The sequence below is a fragment of the Canis lupus genome, chromosome X, assembly GCF_048164855.1.
Source record: "Canis lupus baileyi chromosome X, mCanLup2.hap1, whole genome shotgun sequence".
NCBI lineage: Eukaryota > Metazoa > Chordata > Mammalia > Carnivora > Canidae > Canis > Canis lupus.
In genome coordinates this window covers 11,442,910-11,448,399 of record NC_132876.1, presented here as the reverse complement: position 1 = coordinate 11,448,399, position 5,490 = coordinate 11,442,910, and the positions used below count along the sequence as shown (strand labels likewise).

At 39.2% G+C, this 5,490-nt stretch overlaps 1 long non-coding RNA gene across 1 annotated transcript; it reads left to right on the top strand.

Moving 5' to 3' along the window:
- The first annotated feature begins 372 nt into the window (after positions 1 to 372).
- Positions 373 to 4,784, top strand: LOC140628357 (uncharacterized). The gene is made up of 3 exons (XR_012026635.1): positions 373 to 612; positions 2,762 to 2,871; positions 4,259 to 4,784. It is a non-coding gene; the product is annotated as an uncharacterized lncRNA (long non-coding RNA).
- Positions 4,785 to 5,490: the final 706 nt, after the last annotated feature.

Sequence of the window (5,490 nt, the reverse complement as noted above, 5' to 3'; positions counted from 1 at the left end):
TGAGAATATCCACAATTACGCCATCATGATGAAATATTAAGAAAGCCTGCCAAGACAGAACTGAAAGATGTCAAATGGAAAAAAAACACCATTCTCCTTCCCCAGGACAAATAATTCTCAGTCTGTGTTAAAATCAAAGGAAATTTCTCACTCGGTTCTTACAATCCTTTGTCCAGTTTTTGTGTCCGAAGGTAAAAACAGCTCTTCAATCTATGCTAGGAAAAAGGAACATGAAGTTCTATTGCTGTGGCAGCTGCCGTTGCTACTGATTTCATAACTCCTTGGCAGACACACAGCTGACCAGATTTGCTGATAAAATGTGAGGCATCTTAAATTGTTAATTTATTGAACACTATTCTTTAATAGCTATGGAAGACTTATTCACACTGTAGAAAATTTCTAAAAAATAGTCAAAAATGGACGAATTACGTTTAACGTTAAAGAATGCCAATATTTTAAAGGCTGATCTGATATGATCATTTCTGATATGGTGTGGAGAGTTTCCCTTTGTAACCTGAAGAAATAAAGGGAATGTGACACAAATGAAATGACAAAAATGCGTGGGACGCAACATCACCATTTAAGGCAACAATGTCAGCAAAGACAATTTAGGTAAGAACCACGGAAATGGAATAAAATTCAAGGAACATTTTTAAGAGCTACTACAAAGACTTTTGCTGGGGGTTTTAGAACAAGGAAACAGATGGGGGAAATAACTGTCTAATGTTTTTGTTAATGTAGCATAAAACCCCAATTATCTAGGCTGCTGGGGGAATCAGGTGTTTGGCTTAATTTTTTTGGTTAGCTGAGTTACTCTAAGACCCAATAGTATCTCAGCCATTGTTGTTGGAAATTGTTCCAAGGCTATTGAATAGCACCTAGGGATTGTAAATTGAATTTTCCTTTGTGGACCTTCAAGTGCCTTAACGTGGATTTTTCTTTGTGGGTGTTGCAGTGTTCTTCAAGGTCTTCCATTCTAATCGGGCACGACTCTAATGGTAGACATGGGCTCGAGAGTGAACCTAGGGTACAACGGGATATTCTTTAAAAAATAAATATATAATGTGAATTTCTTTTCAATTGATTTCCCTCCTTCTTTTAAAGCCCTGGCCTCCTATGCAGGCGGTGAAGGTGATTATCTTCTAGACATAATGTGGGGGTTCTTAGAGATTCTCCTGACTCCTAAAATGTTCTTAGCCACACTGATCACCATTAGAGATGTAGTAATTTGAAAGTATAAATTAATCATTTTAAAATACAATCATCTCTGGAAGGGCTGATAATTGATTTGTTTATACCATAGTTTAAATTGATCTGATCAAACTGCTTTCTATCAGATAGCTACCTGAGTTCTGTAAATAGATGAAATGGGGCTTTTAATTGGGAAAGGGATTTTAGAGCATATAGGATTTCCAGAGAATCATACAGTGCCTACATAATTAATGAAAGGACAGACCGACCCTTATTAGGAAGTGTTTTTAAATTCCTCCTCATTAAAGTTCCAATGCTAAATTATCATGCTATTTTGAGATTGCCCCTTGTACTCAACATTATCCTTTAACACACTACATATTCTGTGATGGCAGGGACCATATCCTTCATAGCACTCATCATATTCGTATGACTAATTAATAAGTGAGTTAGGCTTTACCATTATATTCACTGTGCTTAGGACAGTCCCTGATATAGAGGAGACATTCCATAAATATCTGTTGAAAGAATAAATGATGTGAAAATATTTGTGAACAGTAAACAGAGATAAGAGGGATTTTTATAAATAGCAATTGGTATTATTATTATTACTCTTTAAAAAGTACTCTGCGTACTTATAAAGGACAAAATTGAGGTTCAGAGGTGTTACATATATTCGTAACACCCTGGACTTTTCCTTCATAAAATTTTTCATAATATCTTATTGAATAATATTTGTTTATTGTTAGTATATGCTCCAGAGGCTAATGTAGTTTCATTTATGCTATATCATAAAACCTACATGAGTACCTACCATAAGTAATTTCTTGACAAATATCGGTTGAATAAACCAATGATTAAAATTTCACTGATAGCATTAACCACCTTGTACAAGTTTTAAAAGAAAGGGGCAGAGGGAAGCCTGGGTGGCTCAGTGGTTTAGTGCCACCTTCAGCCCAGGGTGTGATCCTGGAGACCCGGGATCGAGTCCCATGTCAGGCTCCCTGCATGGAGCCTGCTTCTCCCTCTGCCTGTGTCTCTGCCTTTCTCTCTTTCTCTCTCTCTTTTTCTGTGTGTCTCTTATGAATAAATAAATAAATAAAATCTTTAAAAAAGATAAAAGAAAGGGACAGAAATATTTCAGGATATGCCATGTGTTCATGATTAAAATGTCCATTTACAAATGATACTTTTACTCCATCCAATGTCATGCAACAACCACATTACTGGATTTCTGAGATGGTACGTAGTCTACGGGATGGGGCATAGAAGAGATAAAACAATTTACATGAAATTAATAAAGAGTATGAATTTGAGCTATCCTGGAAGGTATATCCTATACTTCAGGATATTTCAGCATTGATTTTACTCTGTACAACCAAATGGATTGCTCACAAGAGTTTAATAGACATTTTACAATATACAGTTGGCATAGCTATATAGTATATACCATAATTATATATATTTACATAACCTGTATTTATATAACCTGTAACCTACCATCTTATAGTATATATTGTCAAATAATTCGGGCCCATTTGACATGCAACAAACTCTGATTGTCATCTAGACTCCAAACTTGGATTTCGAGACAAAACTGGGTAAACCACAGCCCTTGGATTCCAGTCATCTACAGTCTATGGAGAAAGACAGATGCATACACAACTACAATGGTGCAAGGTATGGTATAAGAGATGTGTGTAAAACCTATTTTTGGAACAATTCATTCTTCTTGAGTGGGGCGAAGTGAATGGCGGTTAAAGAAATTAAGAGAGAGGAGGTATTATACTCCAGTATAATAAATAAATAAATACAGTATTATTATACTGGAGTCCAGTTATACTGGACTTTGAAGGATGAGTGAAAGAATCGTAGGGATATTAGTCAGAGCCATGAAAGAGTACTGTATATTTGGAAGAGTTACAGGAGATTACAACATATATACCATAGCCAAGTTTTGAAGGGCCTTTTATATCAAGCTAAGAAGTTTGAACTTCATCCAAAGGCTAGTGGCGAGCTGCTCGGTGTGTGAAAAGCTGGAGACTAACAGGGGCAAACTGTTTTGGTTTGATCACTCTGACAGCGTGGATGATGCTTCGGGGAAGAAGGAGAAAAACTGGATGGAGGATACAAGGTTATTTTAATAACCCAAGTGAGGAAAAAAAAAAATAACCCAAGTGAGAGATGACGAGAACTGAAATCAGGGATGTGGCAAGGATGATAAAGAGGAAAAGAGGAATGAAAGACGGAAGAGAGTTTTAGTGATTTCTGGGGATGGATTTATTGGTTTCAATAGAGTCAGCTCACATTTTATTCTAAATTCCATGTTACACTGCCTTTTTCTTTAACTTCAATAAACATTACTGATAGTTAACTGACACACAAGATTCTGTGCTTGGCTCTACGTTAATAAGCCAATAATGCATATACGCTTTGCCCGCAAAGCTCACTGGTGCCAAATAAACTGTATTCAGTACAGTGGTTATGATAATAGCTTACTATAAGTTATGGGATAATAACGATTGATCAATTCAACTTGGAGATATCAGGGAATACTTCAAAAAGAAAATGCTGAAACTCCAGGAGTCTCTCAGGGAGAAAAGTTGAGAATGCCATCCCATATAGTTGGTATGCAGAAGGAATGAAATAGATGAAAGTCTGGGTCGTATTTTAAGGCCGCTGTATGCTGTGCCCTGGAACTTGGGTTTATTTTTTCTTTAGTTGTTATGAAAACTTGATTTCTTCTAAGAAAAAGACAGACTGGATCAGCTTTGGTTCTCAAAAGGTCTTAGGTTAGCATGTGGAGATCAGACTGGAGTAGCACAATCCTAGAAACCAGGAGACCAGTTAGGCAACCACTTTGGTAGTCCCAGAGAGAGGCAATGGGGCCTAGGTTAGGGTGATAGCAGTCAGGATAGAAAAGGGAGGATGAACTGGAGAGATAGGAATTAATTGGCTATTGGACTTGATATGATACACGAGGGACAAGGAAAACTCTAGAATGGCTCCTACTGATGTGGGAAACAAAGGCAAAAGAAAAGTCATTTCAATTAAAATCTCTTTACAGCTTGCAGCCCACTGATAGATCCCCAACACACCCAGAGCATGACCATCCTCAGGCAACTCGTGGCCACCTTCGTACTTTCATGTTGAAAAGTCACCTCATCTTGGCAGCAGCTGGCCCCTCCATGTCCTGAAAGACTTCCTTCTGGATTCCTTGGAGACCTGCCCTGTCCCTCAACCCCACTAATTAAAAAATATACCATCACTCACTCTTCACAATCCCAGTATGGCTCTTTCTGCCCACAGGTCCTGTACCATGAAGAGGGAAAGGGTGAAGGGAGAGGTGGGAGCGATAGGAGGCCCCTGGGTCCCCTGACGGGGCTCCAGATCTATTCCTGGCAGGTGGAGCAGAACCAGAGAGAAGGGATGACGCAAGAATCTCAAGGCCACAAGCTTCCCAGCCAGTTCTCAGTAAAAGACTGCCACTAAAAGCCCTCAGTGGAAGCCCCTTGGGACTCCTCTCAGGCCAGAGAGCTTTTCTCTTTCCTCTCTGCTCTGACCTTCACTTAATAAACTTTCACTTCACTTCACCCTTTCGTGTTCTTGAGATTCATTCTTGGACTCCGTGAGACAAGAACCCTGCAACCCTGCAACACGACCAGCAGAGAATTTCTCTTAAATTATGTCATCCTAGAGGTGCCAACATGGAAGCAAGACGAATCTGACTGAAAAGACCAGTGTATGTTTATGGCTTTATTTTCTGCGAAATGATGTCCTTCGATGGCAAATGACATGGAAACACATAGCAGAATACCCTCAAGTACTATTTCTTGTTTATTTTTTAAGATGTATTTATTTTTATCGGGGTGGGGGGGCAGAAGGAAAGAGAGAGAGGGTCTTTCTGCGCTGAGCCTGCCAAGGGGCCCAATTTCACGACCCTGAGATTATGACCAAGGGTCAGGCACTTAACCAATTGAGCCACCCAGGCTCCTCCTCAAATACTATTTCTAAGTATCATCATGATTGTGACACCCAAACTGAATTTTCAATTTAATCAAACTATAAGTAGCACCATGAACAATTTGTTTTTTTTTTTAAAGATTTTATTTATTTATTCATGAGAGACATACAGAGAAAGAGAGGCAGAGACACAGGCAGAGGGAGAAGCAAGCCTCATGCAGGGAGCCCAACGTGGGACTCGATCCCAGGTCCCCAGGATCACGCCCTGGGCGGAAGGCAGACGCTCAACCACTGAGCCACCCAGGCGTCCCAAACAATTTGTTGTAGTTGATAGAC